This window comes from Hyperolius riggenbachi, chromosome 4 (genome assembly GCF_040937935.1).
Source record: "Hyperolius riggenbachi isolate aHypRig1 chromosome 4, aHypRig1.pri, whole genome shotgun sequence".
Lineage (NCBI taxonomy): Eukaryota > Metazoa > Chordata > Amphibia > Anura > Hyperoliidae > Hyperolius > Hyperolius riggenbachi.
Genome location: NC_090649.1, coordinates 50,312,994 through 50,331,100, shown reverse-complemented (window position 1 = coordinate 50,331,100; position 18,107 = coordinate 50,312,994). Strand labels below are relative to the sequence as shown.

General features: G+C 44.3%; 23 non-coding genes across 23 annotated transcripts; all 23 read left to right on the top strand.

Moving 5' to 3' along the window:
* Positions 1-175: 175 nt before the first annotated feature.
* Positions 176-247, top strand: TRNAA-CGC (transfer RNA alanine (anticodon CGC)). The gene has a single exon. It is a non-coding gene; the product is annotated as a tRNA-Ala (tRNA).
* A 720-nt stretch (positions 248-967) lies between these two features.
* TRNAA-UGC (transfer RNA alanine (anticodon UGC)) lies at positions 968-1,039 on the top strand. The gene has a single exon. It is a non-coding gene; the product is annotated as a tRNA-Ala (tRNA).
* A 314-nt stretch (positions 1,040-1,353) lies between these two features.
* TRNAA-CGC (transfer RNA alanine (anticodon CGC)) lies at positions 1,354-1,425 on the top strand. The gene has a single exon. It is a non-coding gene; the product is annotated as a tRNA-Ala (tRNA).
* A 720-nt stretch (positions 1,426-2,145) lies between these two features.
* On the top strand, positions 2,146-2,217 carry TRNAA-UGC (transfer RNA alanine (anticodon UGC)). The gene has a single exon. It is a non-coding gene; the product is annotated as a tRNA-Ala (tRNA).
* A 314-nt stretch (positions 2,218-2,531) lies between these two features.
* TRNAA-CGC (transfer RNA alanine (anticodon CGC)) lies at positions 2,532-2,603 on the top strand. The gene has a single exon. It is a non-coding gene; the product is annotated as a tRNA-Ala (tRNA).
* Positions 2,604-7,692: 5,089 nt separating this feature from the next.
* Positions 7,693-7,764, top strand: TRNAA-UGC (transfer RNA alanine (anticodon UGC)). The gene has a single exon. It is a non-coding gene; the product is annotated as a tRNA-Ala (tRNA).
* Positions 7,765-8,078: 314 nt separating this feature from the next.
* TRNAA-CGC (transfer RNA alanine (anticodon CGC)) lies at positions 8,079-8,150 on the top strand. The gene has a single exon. It is a non-coding gene; the product is annotated as a tRNA-Ala (tRNA).
* Positions 8,151-8,851: 701 nt separating this feature from the next.
* TRNAA-UGC (transfer RNA alanine (anticodon UGC)) lies at positions 8,852-8,923 on the top strand. Its single transcript has one exon. It is a non-coding gene; the product is annotated as a tRNA-Ala (tRNA).
* A 314-nt stretch (positions 8,924-9,237) lies between these two features.
* Positions 9,238-9,309, top strand: TRNAA-CGC (transfer RNA alanine (anticodon CGC)). The gene has a single exon. It is a non-coding gene; the product is annotated as a tRNA-Ala (tRNA).
* A 720-nt stretch (positions 9,310-10,029) lies between these two features.
* TRNAA-UGC (transfer RNA alanine (anticodon UGC)) lies at positions 10,030-10,101 on the top strand. Its single transcript has one exon. It is a non-coding gene; the product is annotated as a tRNA-Ala (tRNA).
* A 314-nt stretch (positions 10,102-10,415) lies between these two features.
* On the top strand, positions 10,416-10,487 carry TRNAA-CGC (transfer RNA alanine (anticodon CGC)). The gene has a single exon. It is a non-coding gene; the product is annotated as a tRNA-Ala (tRNA).
* Positions 10,488-11,207: 720 nt separating this feature from the next.
* TRNAA-UGC (transfer RNA alanine (anticodon UGC)) lies at positions 11,208-11,279 on the top strand. The gene has a single exon. It is a non-coding gene; the product is annotated as a tRNA-Ala (tRNA).
* Positions 11,280-11,593: 314 nt separating this feature from the next.
* Positions 11,594-11,665, top strand: TRNAA-CGC (transfer RNA alanine (anticodon CGC)). The gene has a single exon. It is a non-coding gene; the product is annotated as a tRNA-Ala (tRNA).
* Positions 11,666-12,912: 1,247 nt separating this feature from the next.
* TRNAA-UGC (transfer RNA alanine (anticodon UGC)) lies at positions 12,913-12,984 on the top strand. The gene has a single exon. It is a non-coding gene; the product is annotated as a tRNA-Ala (tRNA).
* Positions 12,985-13,298: 314 nt separating this feature from the next.
* Positions 13,299-13,370, top strand: TRNAA-CGC (transfer RNA alanine (anticodon CGC)). The gene has a single exon. It is a non-coding gene; the product is annotated as a tRNA-Ala (tRNA).
* A 720-nt stretch (positions 13,371-14,090) lies between these two features.
* TRNAA-UGC (transfer RNA alanine (anticodon UGC)) lies at positions 14,091-14,162 on the top strand. Its single transcript has one exon. It is a non-coding gene; the product is annotated as a tRNA-Ala (tRNA).
* Positions 14,163-14,476: 314 nt separating this feature from the next.
* Positions 14,477-14,549, top strand: TRNAA-CGC (transfer RNA alanine (anticodon CGC)). Its single transcript has one exon. It is a non-coding gene; the product is annotated as a tRNA-Ala (tRNA).
* Positions 14,550-15,269: 720 nt separating this feature from the next.
* On the top strand, positions 15,270-15,341 carry TRNAA-UGC (transfer RNA alanine (anticodon UGC)). The gene has a single exon. It is a non-coding gene; the product is annotated as a tRNA-Ala (tRNA).
* A 314-nt stretch (positions 15,342-15,655) lies between these two features.
* Positions 15,656-15,727, top strand: TRNAA-CGC (transfer RNA alanine (anticodon CGC)). Its single transcript has one exon. It is a non-coding gene; the product is annotated as a tRNA-Ala (tRNA).
* A 708-nt stretch (positions 15,728-16,435) lies between these two features.
* Positions 16,436-16,507, top strand: TRNAA-UGC (transfer RNA alanine (anticodon UGC)). Its single transcript has one exon. It is a non-coding gene; the product is annotated as a tRNA-Ala (tRNA).
* A 313-nt stretch (positions 16,508-16,820) lies between these two features.
* Positions 16,821-16,893, top strand: TRNAA-CGC (transfer RNA alanine (anticodon CGC)). Its single transcript has one exon. It is a non-coding gene; the product is annotated as a tRNA-Ala (tRNA).
* A 720-nt stretch (positions 16,894-17,613) lies between these two features.
* On the top strand, positions 17,614-17,685 carry TRNAA-UGC (transfer RNA alanine (anticodon UGC)). The gene has a single exon. It is a non-coding gene; the product is annotated as a tRNA-Ala (tRNA).
* Positions 17,686-17,999: 314 nt separating this feature from the next.
* On the top strand, positions 18,000-18,071 carry TRNAA-CGC (transfer RNA alanine (anticodon CGC)). Its single transcript has one exon. It is a non-coding gene; the product is annotated as a tRNA-Ala (tRNA).
* The last annotated feature ends 36 nt before the right edge of the window (positions 18,072-18,107 follow it).

Sequence of the window (18,107 nt, the reverse complement as noted above, 5' to 3'; positions counted from 1 at the left end):
AAGGTTCCACCTATTTTGTGGGAAAAAAATTGGCCCTTAGCCAAATGCGGATTTACTGAAAAATTTTAAAAATGATCCGTAACATCACTTTCCAACTTAAACAGCTGCTAATTACCATTTTCTGCTGTAGGAGATAAAGGCCTGCTGAGGTACCACGACACTGCTGACAGCATTGGGGGATGTAGCTCAGAGGTAGAGCGCATGCTTCGCATGTATGAGGCCCCGGGTTCAATCCCCGGCATCTCCAGCTTTTCTTCTACAAACTGCAAAGTCCCCCTTGCGCTAATGGATCCCATACCGGAAGCGCCAATGTTTCCTGTTACAGATGCTTAGTGAGGTGTCAATATTTCTGACTTTCATGCAAACGCTATGCACCTTGGAATAGAGCCAATAAAATGCACTTCAGCCTCGTACACACTATGCAATTTCCCGCCAGATAGATGGGTCGAATAGATCAGGTCCGATCTGATTTACGATCGTTTTTCTGATCGATTTGCATTGAAGTGATCAGAAAATCGATCGGAAATCCGATCGGATCTGTCGAAGATTATCTATCGACCCATCTGTCTGATGGGAAATTGCATGGTGTGTACCAGACTTTTTCTTTTAGGCCACACAGGAGGATGATTTAAGATTCAATGCAGGATTTAATCCAGGCCTTTGCAAGCAATTAAGCAGCATCAAGAGTCAGGAAGTGATGGAGGAGATAAAGATGACAAGAAGAGGTTAGGAAATGAATGATTGGCATGAATGAGAGTTTAACATCCAATATTACCCCTTAAGCAACCTGCTTGAGAAGCCAAGTTTTTAGAGGATCATATCAAGCTTTAACATAATTTCAGGCAGAGAAACCTGTACCATTGATAGAACTTGCCATTTACTAGGTACTCAATGACAGCAGGTAGATTCTGAAAAGTGGTGTGCCGTACGAATCTACTCATTGTGCATCTCCATAGCGAACGTCAAAGGGGATGTAGCTCAGTGGTAGAGCGCATGCTTTGCATGTATGAGGCCCCGGGTTCAATCCCCGGCATCTCCAGCTTTTCTTCTACAAACTGCTAAGGCCCCCTTCCGCTACTGGATCCCATACCGGAAGCGCCAATGTTTCCTGCTGCAGATGCTTAGTGAGGTGTCAACAATTCTGACTTTAATGCAAACTCTTATTGTTCGTGAAATGAAAGGTTCCACCTATTTTGTGGGAAAAAAATTGGCCCTTAGCCAAATGCGGATTTACTGAAAAATTTTAAAAATGATCCGTAACATCACTTTCCAACTTAAACAGCTGCTAATTATCATTTTCTGCTGTAGGAGATAAAGGCCTGCTGAGGTACCACGACACTGCTGACAGCATTGGGGGATGTAGCTCAGAGGTAGAGCGCATGCTTCGCATGTATGAGGCCCCGGGTTCAATCCCCGGCATCTCCAGCTTTTCTTCTACAAACTGCAAAGTCCCCCTTGCGCTAATGGATCCCATACCGGAAGCGCCAATGTTTCCTGTTACAGATGCTTAGTGAGGTGTCAATATTTCTGACTTTCATGCAAACGCTATGCACCTTGGAATAGAGCCAATAAAATGCACTTCAGCCTCGTACACACTATGCAATTTCCCGCCAGATAGATGGGTCGAATAGATCAGGTCCGATCTGATTTACGATCGTTTTTCTGATCGATTTGCATTGAAGTGATCAGAAAATCGATCGGAAATCCGATCGGATCTGTCGAAGATTATCTATCGACCCATCTGTCTGATGGGAAATTGCATGGTGTGTACCAGACTTTTTCTTTTAGGCCACACAGGAGGATGATTTAAGATTCAATGCAGGATTTAATCCAGGCCTTTGCAAGCAATTAAGCAGCATCAAGAGTCAGGAAGTGATGGAGGAGATAAAGATGACAAGAAGAGGTTAGGAAATGAATGATTGGCATGAATGAGAGTTTAACATCCAATATTACCCCTTAAGCAACCTGCTTGAGAAGCCAAGTTTTTAGAGGATCATATCAAGCTTTAACATAATTTCAGGCAGAGAAACCTGTACCATTGATAGAACTTGCCATTTACCAGGTACTCAATGACAGCAGGTAGATTCTGAAAAGTGGTGTGCCGTACGAATCTACTCATTGTGCATCTCCATAGCGAACGTCAAAGGGGATGTAGCTCAGTGGTAGAGCGCATGCTTTGCATGTATGAGGCCCCGGGTTCAATACCCGGCATCTCCAACTTCTCTTCTACAAACTGCTAAGGCCCCCTTCCGCTACTGGATCCCATACCGGAAGCGCCAATGTTTCCTGCTGCAGATGCTTAGTGAGGTGTCAACAATTCTGACTTTAATGCAAACTCTTATTGTTCGTGAAATGAAAGGTTCCACCTATTTTGTGGGAAAAAAATTGTCCCTTAGCCAAATGCGGATATACTGAAAAATTTTAAAAATGATCCGTAACATCACTTTCCAACACAAACAGCTGCTAATTACCATTTTCTGCTGTAGGAGATAAAGGCCTGCTGAGGTACCACGACGCTGCTGACAGCATTGGGGGATGTAGCTCAGAGGTAGAGCGCATGCTTCGCATGTATGAGGCCCCGGGTTCAATCCCTGGCATCTCCAGCTTTTCTTCTACAAACTGCAAAGTCCCCCTTGCGCTAATGGATCCCATACCGGAAGCGCCAATGTTTTCTGTTACAGATGCTTAGTGAGGTGTCAATATTTCTGACTTTCATGCAAACGCTATGCACCTTGGAATAGAGCCAATAAAATGCACTTCAGCCTCGTACACACTATGCAATTTCCCGCCAGATAGATGGGTCGAATAGATCAGGTCCGATCTGATTTCCGATCGTTTTTCGGATCGATTTGCATTGAAGTGATCAGAAAATCGATCGGAAATCCGATCGGATCTGTCGAAGATTATCTATCGACCCATCTGTCTGATGGGAAATTGCATGGTGTGTACCAGACTTTTTCTTTTAGGCCACACAGGAGGATGATTTAAGATTCAATGCAGGATTTAATCCAGGCCTTTGCAAGCAATTAAGCAGCATCAAGAGTCAGGAAGTGATGCAGGAGATAAAGATGACAAGAAGAGGTTAGGAAATGAATGATTGGCATGAATGAGAGTTTAACATCCAATATTACCCCTTAACCACTTAAGGACCGCAGTCTTTTCACCCTTAAGGACCAGAGCCTTTTTTCCATTCAGACCACTGCAGCTTAAATGGTTTATTGCTCAGTCATACAAGCTACCATCTAAATGAATTTTACCTCCTTTTCTTGTCACTAATACAGCTTTCTTTTGGTGCTATTTGATTGGTGCTGCGATTTTTACTTTTTATTCTATTCATCAAAAAAGACATGAATTTTGGCAAAAAAATGATTTTTTTAACTTTCTGTGCTGACATTTTTCAAATAAAGTAAAATTTCTGTATACATGCAGCGCGAAAAATGTGGACAAACATGTTTTTGATTAAAAAAAATCCATTCAGTGTATATTTATTGGTTTGGGTAAAAATTATAGCGTTTACAAACTATGGTGCAAAAATTGAATTTTCCCATTTTGAAGCATCTCTCTCATTTCTGAGCACCTGTCAGGTTTCATGAGGTGCTAGAATTCCAGGATAGTATAAATACCCCCCAAATGACCCCATTTTGGAAAGAAGACACCCCAAAGTATTCACTAAGAGGCATGGTGAGTTCATAGAAGATTTTATCTTTTGTCACAAGTTAGCGGAAAATGACACTTTGTGACAAAAAAAATAAATAAAAAAAAGTTTCCATTTCTGCTATCTGGTGACAAAAAAAAAATGAAATCTGCCACGGACTCACCATGCCCCTCTCTGAATACCTTGAAGTGTCTAGTTTCCAAAATGGGGTCATTTGTGGGGTGTGTTTATTGTCCTGGCATTTTGGGGGGTGCTAAATTGTAAGCACCCCTGTAAAGCCTAAAGGTGCTCATAGGACTTTGGGCCCCTTAGCGCACCTAGGCTGCAAAAGAAATGTCACACATGTGGTATCGCCTTACTCAGGAGAAATAGTATAATGTGTTTTGGGGTGTATTTTTACACATACCCATGATGGGTGGGAGAAATATCTCTGTAAATGAGATTTCTTTTGATTTTTTTACACACAATTGTCCATTTACAGAGATATTTCTCCCACCCAGCATGGGTATGTGTAAAAATACACCCCAAAACACATTATACTACTTCTCCTGAGTACGGCGATACCACATGTGTGACACTTTTTTGCACCCTAACTGCGCTAAGGGGCCCAAAGTCCTATGAGTACCTTTAGGATTTCACAGGTCATTTTGAGGCATTTATTTTCTAGACTACTCCTCACGGTTTAGGGCCCCTAAAATGCCAGGACAGTATAGGAACCCTACAAGTGACCCCATTTTAGAAAGAAGACACCCCAAGGTATTCCGTTAGTAGTATGGGGAGTTCATAGAAGATTTCATTTTTTTTTCACAAGTTAGCGGAAATTGATTTTTATTGTTTTTTTCACAAAGTGTCATTTTCCACTAACTTGTGACAAAAAATAAAATCTTCTATGAATTCCCCATACACCTAATTGAATACCTTGGGGTGTCTTTTTTCTAAAATGGGGTCACTTGTGGGGTTCCTATAATGCCCTGGCATTTTAGGGGCCCTAAACCGTGAGGAGTAGTCTAGAAACCAAATGCCTCAAAATGACCTGTGAAATTCTAAAGGTACTCATAGGACGTTGGGCCTCTTAGCGCACCTAGGTTGCAAAAAAGTGTCACACATGTGGTATCGCCGTACTCAGGAGAAGTAGTATAATGTGTTTTGGGGTGTATTTTTACACATACCCATGCTGGGTGGGAGAAATATCTCTGTAAATTAAAATGTTTTGATTTTTTTTACACACAATTGTCCCTTTACAGAGAGATTTCTCCCACCCAGCATGGGTATGTGTAAAAATACACCCCAAAACACATTATACTACTTCTCCTGAGTACGGCGATATCACATGTGTGACACTTTTTTGCAGCCTAGGTGCGCTATGGGGCCCAACGTCCTATTCACAGGTAATTTTGAGGCATTTGGTTTCTAGACTACTCCTCACGGTTTAGGGCCCCTAAAATGCCAGGGCAGTATAGAAACCCCACAAGTGACCCCATTTTAGAAAGAAGACACCCCAAGGTATTCCGTTAGGTGTATGGTGAGTTCATAGAAGATTTTATTTTTTGTCACAAGTTAGTGGAAAATGACACTTTGTGAAAAAAAACAATACAAATCAATTTCCGCTAACTTATGACAAAAAATAAAATCTTCTATGAACTCGTCATACACCTAACGGAATACCTTGGGGTGTCTTCTTTCTAAAATGGGGTCACTTGTGGGGTTCCTATACTGCCCTGGCATTTTAGGGGCCCAAAACCACGAGGAGTAGTCTGGAAACCAAATGCCTCAAAATGACTGTTCAGGGGTATAAGCATCTGCAAATTTTGATGACAGGTGGTCTATGAGGGGCCGAATTTTGTGGAACCGGTCATAAGCAGGGTGGCTTCTTAGATGACAGGTTGTATTGGCACTGAAGTGCAGGAATGTTCTCAAATCATGACCTGGACATGGCAATTAAGTCGTACCAGCAGTGATCAGAAAAAAAATTTCTGTCACTGCGGTGGGGCGGGTGAGGGTTTGGCCGGGTGATCAGAAGCCTGCAGGGGGCATATTAGGGCCTGATCTGATGGGTAGCAGTGACAGGTGGTGACAGGGGGTGACGGGGTGGTTGATAGGTGATCAGTAGGTGATTACAGAGGAGAATATATGCAAGCAATGCACTGGTGAGTTGATCAGAGGGGGTCTGGGGGGCTAATTTAGGGTGTGGGCAGGTGATTGGGTGCCCGCAAGGGGCAGATTAGTGTCTGATCTGATGGGTAGCAGTGACAGGTGGTGACGGGGTGATTGATGGGTGATCAGTGGATGATTAGAGGGGAGAACAGATGTAAACAATGCACTTTCAGAGGTGATCTGAGGGTGGGTCTGCACGCAATCTGAGGGGGTGGGTGGGTGATCAGGTGCCCACAAAAGGCAGGTTAGGGTCTGATCTGATGGGTGGCAGTGACAGGTGGTGACAGGGGGTGATTGATGGGTGATTGACAGGTGATCAGTGGGTGATTATAGGGAAGAATAGATGTATACAGTACACAGGGGGGAGGGTCTAGGGAGGATCTAAGGGTGTGGGGGGGGGTGTGTTCAGGAGCCCCAAGGGGGCAGTTTAGGACCTAATCTAAAAAATAGCGTTGAGATAGTGACAGGGAGTGATTAATGGGTGATTAGGGGGGTGATTGGGTGCAAACAGGTGTCCCAGGGGTGGGCAGGGGGGGTCTGATGGGTGCAGTGGGCGATCAGGGGGCAGGATCAGTGTGCTTGGGTACTTACTAGGAGGGCTGCAACCTGCCCTGGTGGTCCCTTAATCACTGGGACCACCAGGGCAGGAGGCAGCCTGTATAATACGCTTTGTATACATTACAAAGCGTATTATCCGCTTTACATGCGGAAGATCGGGGGTTAACAACCCGCCGCCGCTGCTAATTGGCTGGCGGGTTGACGTCGCGGGTGGGCACATCCAGCGTGCGATCCCCGGCAGCTAGTCCGCAACGAGCCGCCGCCGATCGGCGTATTGCGCGGTCGTTGCGGGCTCCACTTTGCCGCCGCCCCTATGTAGGGGCGGCCGGCAAGTGGTTAAAATCACAATCCAGTAATATATATATATATATATATATATATATATATATATATATATATATCTATATATATATATATATAGATCTATATATATATAGATCTATATATATATAGATCTATATATATATATAGATCTATTTATATATATAGATCTATATATATATATATATAGATCTATATATATATATACAGATCTATATATATATAGATCTATATATATATATAGATCTATATATATATAGATCTATATATATATATATATATATATATCTCTATATCTCTATATATATATATATATATATATATATATATAGATCTATATATATATATATATATAGATCTATATATATATATATATATATAGATCTATATATAGGTGGTTGGGAATGGGAGGGGATCAAGGGATACATGGGGGGGGGAGAGCTGGAAAAAAGTTTATTTTTACACTAAAATCGCACAGCCTGTCACGGCTGCAGGCTGTGCGTCTCTCCCTGTCACACAAGATCCACAGTGACAGGGAGAGGGAGGCGGAGAGGGAGGCGGAACGGCAACTATGTTGCCTTTCGGAGGGTGATCGCTGTGATTGGCTCACAGCGATCACACGGCAGGGAGCCAATCAGTGACGGCTCCTGCCGATACCCGGAAGCCTTAGCTGTCATAAGACAGCTAAGTGCAGCCGGTTCGGTGCGCGCGATCGCGGCGGGGAGCGGCGGCGCCGGTGATAGAGATCTACGCCTTGCCAGCCAGGAGCCCATCAAAACAGGGCGTAGATCTCTATCACTGCGGTCCGGAAATGGTTAAGCAACCTGCTTGAGAAGCCAAGTTTTTAGAGGATCATATCAAGCTTTAACATAATTTCAGGCAGAGAAACCTGTACCATTGATAGAACTTGCCATTTACCAGGTACTCAATGACAGCAGGTAGATTCTGAAAAGTGGTGTGCCGTTCGAATCTACTCATTGTGCATCTCCATAGCGAACGTCAAAGGGGATGTAGCTCAGTGGTAGAGCGCATGCTTTGCATGTATGAGGCCCCGGGTTCAATCCCCGGCATCTCCAGCTTTTCTTCTACAAACTGCTAAGGCCCCCTTCCGCTACTGGATCCCATACCGGAAGCGCCAATGTTTCCTGCTGCAGATGCTTAGTGAGGTGTCAACAATTCTGACTTTAATGCAAACTCTTATTGTTCGTGAAATGAAAGGTTCCACCTATTTTGTGGGAAAAAAATTGGCCCTTAGCCAAATGCGGATTTACTGAAAAAATTTAAAAATGATCCGTAACATCACTTTCCAACTTAAACAGCTGCTAATTACCATTTTCTGCTGTAGGAGATAAAGGCCTGCTGAGGTACCACGACACTGCTGACAGCATTGGGGGATGTAGCTCAGAGGTAGAGCGCATGCTTCGCATGTATGAGGCCCTGGGTTCAATCCCCAGCATCTCCAGCTTTTCTTCTGCAAAGTCCCCCTTGCGCTAATGGATCCCATACCGGAAGCGCCAATGTTTCCTGTTACAGATGCTTAGTGAGGTGTCAATATTTCTGACTTTCATGCAAACGCTATGCACCTTGGAATAGAGCCAATAAAATGCACTTCAGCCTCGTACACACTATGCAATTTCCCGCCAGATAGATGGGTCGAATAGATCAGGTCCGATCGTTTTTCTGATCGATTTGCATTGAAGTGATCAGAAAATCGATCGGAAATTCGATCGGATCTGTCGAAGATTATCTATCGACCCATCTGTCTGATGGGAAATTGCATGGTGTGTACCAGACTTTTTCTTTTAGGCCACACAGGAGGATGATTTAAGATTCAATGCAGGATTTAATCCAGGCCTTTGCAAGCAATTAAGCAGCATCAAGAGTCAGGAAGTGATGGAGGAGATAAAGATGACAAGAAGAGGTTAGGAAATGAATGATTGGCATGAATGAGAGTTTAACATCCAATATTACCCCTTAAGCAACCTGCTTGAGAAGCCAAGTTTTTAGAGGATCATATCAAGCTTTAACATAATTTCAGGCAGAGAAACCTGTACCATTGATAGAACTTGCCATTTACCAGGTACTCAATGACAGCAGGTAGATTCTGAAAAGTGGTGTGCCGTACGAATCTACTCATTGTGCATCTCCTTAGCGAACGTCAAAGTGGATGTAGCTCAGTGGTAGAGCGCATGCTTTGCATGTATGAGGCCCCGGGTTCAATCCCCGGCATCTCCAGCTTTTCTTCTACAAACTGCTAAGGCCCCCTTCCGCTACTGGATCCCATACCGGAAGCGCCAATGTTTCCTGCTGCAGATGCTTAGTGAGGTGTCAACAATTCTGACTTTAATGCAAACTCTTATTGTTCGTGAAATGAAAGGTTCCACCTATTTTGTGGGAAAAAAATTGGCCCTTAGCCAAATGCGGATTTACTGAAAAATTTTAAAAATGATCCGTAACATCACTTTCCAACTTAAACAGCTGCTAATTACCATTTTCTGCTGTAGGAGATAAAGGCCTGCTGAGGTACCACGACACTGCTGACAGCATTGGGGGATGTAGCTCAGAGGTAGAGCGCATGCTTCGCATGTATGAGGCCCCGGGTTCAATCCCCGGCATCTCCAGCTTTTCTTCTACAAACTGCAAAGTCCCCCTTGCGCTAATGGATCCCATACCGGAAGCGCCAATGTTTCCTGTTACAGATGCTTAGTGAGGTGTCAATATTTCTGACTTTCATGCAAACGCTATGCACCTTGGAATAGAGCCAATAAAATGCACTTCAGCCTCGTACACACTATGCAATTTCCCGCCAGATAGATGGGTCGAATAGATCAGGTCCGATCTGATTTACGATCGTTTTTCTGATCGATTTGCATTGAAGTGATCAGAAAATCGATCGGAAATCCGATCGGATCTGTCGAAGATTATCTATCGACCCATCTGTCTGATGGGAAATTGCATGGTGTGTACCAGACTTTTTCTTTTAGGCCACACAGGAGGATGATTTAAGATTCAATGCAGGATTTAATCCAGGCCTTTGCAAGCAATTAAGCAGCATCAAGAGTCAGGAAGTGATGGAGGAGATAAAGATGACAAGAAGAGGTTAGGAAATGAATGATTGGCATGAATGAGAGTTTAACATCCAATATTACCCCTTAAGCAACCTGCTTGAGAAGCCAAGTTTTTAGAGGATCATATCAAGCTTTAACATAATTTCAGGCAGAGAAACCTGTACCATTGATAGAACTTGCCATTTACCAGGTACTCAATGACAGCAGGTAGATTCTGAAAAGTGGTGTGCCGTACGAATCTACTCATTGTGCATCTCCATAGCGAACGTCAAAGGGGATGTAGCTCAGTGGTAGAGCGCATGCTTTGCATGTATGAGGCCCCGGGTTCAATCCCCGGCATCTCCAGCTTTTCTTCTACAAACTGCTAAGGCCCCCTTCCGCTACTGGATCCCATACCGGAAGCGCCAATGTTTCCTGCTGCAGATGCTTAGTGAGGTGTCAACAATTCTGACTTTAATGCAAACTCTTATTGTTCGTGAAATGAAAGGTTCCACCTATTTTGTGGGAAAAAAATTGGCCCTTAGCCAAATGCGGATTTACTGAAAAATTTTAAAAATGATCCGTAACATCACTTTCCAACTTAAACAGCTGCTAATTATCATTTTCTGCTGTAGGAGATAAAGGCCTGCTGAGGTACCACGACACTGCTGACAGCATTGGGGGATGTAGCTCAGAGGTAGAGCGCATGCTTCGCATGTATGAGGCCCCGGGTTCAATCCCCGGCATCTCCAGCTTTTCTTCTACAAACTGCAAAGTCCCCCTTGCGCTAATGGATCCCATACCGGAAGCGCCAATGTTTCCTGTTACAGATGCTTAGTGAGGTGTCAATATTTCTGACTTTCATGCAAACGCTATGCACCTTGGAATAGAGCCAATAAAATGCACTTCAGCCTCGTACACACTATGCAATTTCCCGCCAGATAGATGGGTCGAATAGATCAGGTCCGATCTGATTTACGATCGTTTTTCTGATCGATTTGCATTGAAGTGATCAGAAAATCGATCGGAAATCCGATCGGATCTGTCGAAGATTATCTATCGACCCATCTGTCTGATGGGAAATTGCATGGTGTGTACCAGACTTTTTCTTTTAGGCCACACAGGAGGATGATTTAAGATTCAATGCAGGATTTAATCCAGGCCTTTGCAAGCAATTAAGCAGCATCAAGAGTCAGGAAGTGATGGAGGAGATAAAGATGACAAGAAGAGGTTAGGAAATGAATGATTGGCATGAATGAGAGTTTAACATCCAATATTACCCCTTAAGCAACCTGCTTGAGAAGCCAAGTTTTTAGAGGATCATATCAAGCTTTAACATAATTTCAGGCAGAGAAACCTGTACCATTGATAGAACTTGCCATTTACCAGGTACTCAATGACAGCAGGTAGATTCTGAAAAGTGGTGTGCCGTACGAATCTACTCATTGTGCATCTCCATAGCGAACGTCAAAGTGGATGTAGCTCAGTGGTAGAGCGCATGCTTTGCATGTATGAGGCCCTGGGTTCAATCCCCGGCATCTCCAGCTTTTCTTCTACAAACTGCTAAGGCCCCCTTCCGCTACTGGATCCCATACCGGAAGCGCCAATGTTTCCTGCTGCAGATGCTTAGTGAGGTGTCAACAATTCTGACTTTAATGCAAACTCTTATTGTTCGTGAAATGAAAGGTTCCACCTATTTTGTGGGAAAAAAATTGGCCCTTAGCCAAATGCGGATTTACTGAAAAATTTTAAAAATGATCCGTAACATCACTTTCCAACTTAAACAGCTGCTAATTACCATTTTCTGCTGTAGGAGATAAAGGCCTGCTGAGGTACCACGACACTGCTGACAGCATTGGGGGATGTAGCTCAGAGGTAGAGCGCATGCTTCGCATGTATGAGGCCCCGGGTTCAATCCCTGGCATCTCCAGCTTTTCTTCTACAAACTGCAAAGTCCCCCTTGCGCTAATGGATCCCATACCGGAAGCGCCAATGTTTCCTGTTACAGATGCTTAGTGAGGTGTCAATATTTCTGACTTTCATGCAAACGCTATGCACCTTGGAATAGAGCCAATAAAATGCACTTCAGCCTCGTACACACTATGCAATTTCCCGCCAGATGGATGGGTCGAATAGATCAGGTCCGATCTGATTTCCGATCGTTTTTCTGATCGATTTGCATTGAAGTGATCAGAAAATCGATCGGAAATCCGATCGGATCTGTCGAAGATTATCTATCGACCCATCTGTCTGATGGGAAATTGCATGGTGTGTACCAGACTTTTTCTTTTAGGCCACACAGGAGGATGATTTAAGATTCAATGCAGGATTTAATCCAGGCCTTTGCAAGCAATTAAGCAGCATCAAGAGTCAGGAAGTGATGGAGGAGATAAAGATGACAAGAAGAGGTTAGGAAATGAATGATTGGCATGAATGAGAGTTTAACATCCAATATTACCCCTTAACCTGCCTGGCGTTCTATTAAGATCGCCAGGCAGGCTGCGGGAGGGGTTTTTTTTAATAAAAAAAAAACTATTTCATGCAGCCAACTAAAAGTTGGCTGCATGAAAGCCCACTAGAGGGCGCTCCGGAGGCGTTCTTCCGATCGCCTCCGGCGCCCAGAATAAACAAGGAAGGCCGCAATGAGCGGCCTTCCTTGTTTTGCTTACATCGTCGCCATAGCGACGAGCGGAGTGACGTCATCGACGTCAGCCGACGTCCTGACGTCAGCCGCCTCCGATCCAGCCCTTAGCGCTGGCCGGAACTTTTTGTTCCGGCTACGCTGGGCTTAGGCGGCTGGGGGGACCCTCTTTCGCCGCTGCTCGCGGCGGATCGCCGCAGAGCGGCGGCGATCAGGCAGCACACGCGGCTGGCAAAGTGCCGGCTGCGTGTGCTGCTTTTTATTTGAGACAAATCGGCCCAGCAGGGCCTGAGCGGCAGGCTCCGGCGGTACTGGACGAGCCGAGCTCGTCCAGACCGCCCAGCAGGTTAAGCAACCTGCTTGAGAAGCCAAGTTTTTAGAGGATCATATCAAGCTTTAACATAATTTCAGGCAGAGAAACCTGTACCATTGATAGAACTTGCCATTTACCAGGTACTCAATGACAGCAGGTAGATTCTGAAAAGTGGTGTGCCGTACGAATCTACTCATTGTGCATCTCCATAGCGAACGTCAAAGGGGATGTAGCTCAGTGGTAGAGCGCATGCTTTGCATGTATGAGGCCCCGGGTTCAATCCCCGGCATCTCCAGCTTTTCTTCTACAAACTGCTAAGGCCCCCTTCCGCTACTGGATCCCATACCGGAAGCGCCAATGTTTCCTGCTGCAGATGCTTAGTGAGGTGTCAACAATTCTGACTTTAATGCAAACTCTTATTGTTCGTGAAATGAAAGGTTCCACCTATTTTGTGGGAAAAAAATTGGCCCTTAGCCAAATGCGGATTTACTGAAAAATTTTAAAAATGATCCGTAACATCACTTTCCAACTTAAACAGCTGCTAATTACCATTTTCTGCTGTAGCAGATAAAGGCCTGCTGAGGTACCACGACACTGCTGACAGCATTGGGGGATGTAGCTCAGAGGTAGAGCGCATGCTTCGCATGTATGAGGCCCCGGGTTCAATCCCCGGCATCTCCAGCTTTTCTTCTACAAACTGCAAAGTCCCCCTTGCGCTAATGGATCCCATACCGGAAGCGCCAATGTTTCCTGTTACAGATGCTTAGTGAGGTGTCAATATTTCTGACTTTCATGCAAACGCTATGCACCTTGGAATAGAGCCAATAAAATGCACTTCAGCCTCGTACACACTATGCAATTTCCCGCCAGATAGATGGGTCGAATAGATCAGGTCCGATCTGATTTCCGATCGTTTTTCTGATCGATTTGCATTGAAGTGATCAGAAAATCGATCGGAAATCCGACCGGATCTGTCGAAGATTATCTATCGACCCATCTGTCTGATGGGAAATTGCATGGTGTGTACCAGACTTTTTCTTTTAGGCCACACAGGAGGATGATTTAAGATTCAATGCAGGATTTAATCCAGGCCTTTGCAAGCAATTAAGCAGCATCAAGAGTCAGGAAGTGATGGAGGAGATAAAGATGACAAGAAGAGGTTAGGAAATGAATGATTGGCATGAATGAGAGTTTAACATCCAATATTACCCCTTAAGCAACCTGCTTGAGAAGCCAAGTTTTTAGAGGATCATATCAAGCTTTAACATAATTTCAGGCAGAGAAACCTGTACCATTGATAGAACTTGCCATTTACCAGGTACTCAATGACAGCAGGTAGATTCTGAAAAGTGGTGTGCCGTACGAATCTACTCATTGTGCATCTCCATAGCGAACGTCAAAGGGGATGTAGCTCAGTGGTAGAGCGCATGCTTTGCATGTATGAGGCCCCGGGTTCAATCCCTGGCATCTCCAGCTTTTCTTCTACAAACTGCTAAGGCCCCCTTCCGCTACTGGATCCCATACCGGAAGCGCCAATGTTTCCTGCTGCAGATGCTTAGTGAGGTGTCAACAATTCTGACTTTAATGCAAACTCTTATTGTTCGTGAAATGAAAGGTTCCACCTATTTTGTGGGAAAAAAAATTGGCCCTTAGCCAAATGCGGATTTACTGAAAAATTTTAAAAATGATCCGTAACATCACTTTCCAACTTAAACAGCTGCTAATTACCATTTTCTGCTGTAGGAGATAAAGGCCTGCTGAGGTACCACGACGATGCTGACAGCATTGGGGCATGTAGCTCAGAGGTAGAGCGCATGCTTCGCATGTATGAGGCCCCGGGTTCAATCCCCAGCATCTCCAGCTTTTCTTCTACAAACTGCAAAGTCCCCCTTGCGCTAATGGATCCCATACCGGAAGCGCCAATGTTTCCTGTTACAGATGCTTAGTGAGGTGTCAATATTTCTGACTTTCATGCAAACGCTATGCACCTTGGAATAGAGCCAATAAAATGCACTTCAGCCTCGTACACACTATGCAATTTCCCGCCAGATAGATGGGTCGAATAGATCAGGTCCGATCTGATTTCCGATCGTTTTTCTGATCGATTTGCATTGAAGTGATCAGAAAATCGATCGGAAATCCGACCGGATCTGTCGAAGATTATCTATCGACCCATCTGTCTGATGGGAAATTGCATGGTGTGTACCAGACTTTTTCTTTTAGGCCACACAGGAGGATGATTTAAGATTCAATGCAGGATTTAATCCAGGCCTTTGCAAGCAATTAAGCAGCATCAAGAGTCAGGAAGTGATGGAGGAGATAAAGATGACAAGAAGAGGTTAGGAAATGAATGATTGGCATGAATGAGAGTTTAACATCCAATATTACCCCTTAAGCAACCTGCTTGAGAAGCCAAGTTTTTAGAGGATCATATCAAGCTTTAACATAATTTCAGGCAGAGAAACCTGTACCATTGATAGAACTTGCCATTTACCAGGTACTCAATGACAGCAGGTAGATTCTGAAAAGTGGTGTGCCGTACGAATCTACTCATTGTGCATCTCCATAGCGAACGTCAAAGGGGATGTAGCTCAGTGGTAGAGCGCATGCTTTGCATGTATGAGGCCCCGGGTTCAATCCCTGGCATCTCCAGCTTTTCTTCTACAAACTGCTAAGGCCCCCTTCCGCTACTGGATCCCATACCGGAAGCGCCAATGTTTCCTGCTGCAGATGCTTAGTGAGGTGTCAACAATTCTGACTTTAATGCAAACTCTTATTGTTCGTGAAATGAAAGGTTCCACCTATTTTGTAGGAAAAAAATTGGCCCTTAGCCAAATGCGGATTTACTGAAAAATTTTAAAAATGATCCGTAACATCACTTTCCAACTTAAACAGCTGCTAATTACCATTTTCTGCTGTAGGAGATAAAGGCCTGCTGAGGTACCACGATGCTGCTGACAGCATTGGGGGATGTAGCTCAGAGGTAGAGCGCATGCTTCGCATGTATGAGGCCCTGGGTTCAATCCCCGGCATCTCCAGCTTTTCTTCTACAAACTGCAAAGTCCCCCTTGCGCTAATGGATCCCATACCGGAAGCGCCAATGTTTCCTGTTACAGATGCTTAGTGAGGTGTCAATATTTCTGACTTTCATGCAAACGCTATGCACCTTGGAATAGAGCCAATAAAATGCACTTCAGCCTCGTACACACTATGCAATTTCCCGCCAGATAGATGGGTCGAATAGATCAGGTCCGATCTGATTTCCGATCGATTTGCATTGAAGTGATCAGAAAATCGATCGGAAATCCGATCGGATCTGTCGAAGATTATCTATCGACCCATCTGTCTGATGGGAAATTGCATGGTGTGTACCAGACTTTTTCTTTTAGGCCACACAGGAGGATGATTTAAGATTCAATGCAGGATTTAATCCAGGCCCTTGCAAGCAATTAAGCAGCATCAAGAGTCAGGAAGTGATGGAGGAGATAAAGATGACAAGAAGAGGTTAGGAAATGAATGATTGGCATGAATGAGAGTTTAACATCCAATATTACCCCTTAAGCAACCTGCTTGAGAAGCCAAGTTTTTAGAGGATCTTATCAAGCTTTAACATAATTTCAGGCAGAGAAACCTGTACCATTGATAGAACTTGCCATTTACCAGGTACTCAATGACAGCAGGTAGATTCTGAAAAGTGGTGTGCCGTACGAATCTACTCATTGTGCATCTCCATAGCGAACGTCAAAGGGGATGTAGCTCAGTGGTAGAGCGCATGTTTTGCATGTATGAGGCCCCGGGTTAAATCCCCGGCATCTCCAGCTTTTCTTCTACAAACTGCTAAGGCCCCCTTCCGCTACTGGATCCCATACCGGAAGCGCCAATGTTTCCTGCTGCAGATGCTTAGTGAGGTGTCAACAATTCTGACTTTAATGCAAACTCTTATTGTTCGTGAAATGAAAGGTTCCACCTATTTTGTGGGGAAAAAATTGGCCCTTAGCCAAATGCGGATTTACTGAAAAATTTTAAAAATGATCCGTAACATCACTTTCCAACTTAAACAGCTGCTAATTACCATTTTCTGCTGTAGGAGATAAAGGCCTGCTGAGGTACCACGATGCTGCTAACAGCATTGGGGCATGTAGCTCAGAGGTAGAGCGCATGCTTCGCATGTATGAGGCCCCGGGTTCAATCCCCAGCATCTCCAGCTTTTCTTCTACAAACTGCAAAGTCCCCCTTGCGCTAATGGATCCCATACCGGAAGCGCCAATGTTTCCTGTTACAGATGCTTAGTGAGGTGTCAATATTTCTGACTTTCATGCAAACGCTATGCACCTTGGAATAGAGCCAATAAAATGCACTTCAGCCTCGTACACACTATGCAATTTCCCGCCAGATAGATGGGTCGAATAGATCAGGTCCGATCTGATTTCCGATCGTTTTTCTGATCGATTTGCATTGAAGTGATCAGAAAATCGATCGGAAATCCGACCGGATCTGTCGAAGATTATCTATCGACCCATCTGTCTGATGGGAAATTGCATGGTGTGTACCAGACTTTTTCTTTTAGGCCACACAGGAGGATGATTTAAGATTCAATGCAGGATTTAATCCAGGCCTTTGCAAGCAATTAAGCAGCATCAAGAGTCAGGAAGTGATGGAGGAGATAAAGATGACAAGAAGAGGTTAGGAAATGAATGATTGGCATGAATGAGAGTTTAACATCCAATATTACCCCTTAAGCAACCTGCTTGAGAAGCCAAGTTTTTAGAGGATCATATCAAGCTTTAACATAATTTCAGGCAGAGAAACCTGTACCATTGATAGAACTTGCCATTTACCAGGTACTCAATGACAGCAGGTAGATTCTGAAAAGTGGTGTGCCGTACGAATCTACTCATTGTGCATCTCCATAGCTAACGTCAAAGGGGATGTAGCTCAGTGGTAGAGCGCATGCTTTGCATGTATGAGGCCCCGGGTTCAATCCCTGGCATCTCCAGCTTTTCTTCTACAAACTGCTAAGGCCCCCTTCCGCTACTGGATCCCATACCGGAAGCGCCAATGTTTCCTGCTGCAGATGCTTAGTGAGGTGTCAACAATTCTGACTTTAATGCAAACTCTTATTGTTCGTGAAATGAAAGGTTCCACCTATTTTGTAGGAAAAAAATTGGCCCTTAGCCAAATGCGGATTTACTGAAAAATTTTAAAAATGATCCGTAACATCACTTTCCAACTTAAACAGCTGCTAATTACCATTTTCTGCTGTAGGAGATAAAGGCCTGCTGAGGTACCACGATGCTGCTGACAGCATTGGGGGATGTAGCTCAGAGGTAGAGCGCATGCTTCGCATGTATGAGGCCCTGGGTTCAATCCCCGGCATCTCCAGCTTTTCTTCTACAAACTGCAAAGTCCCCCTTGCGC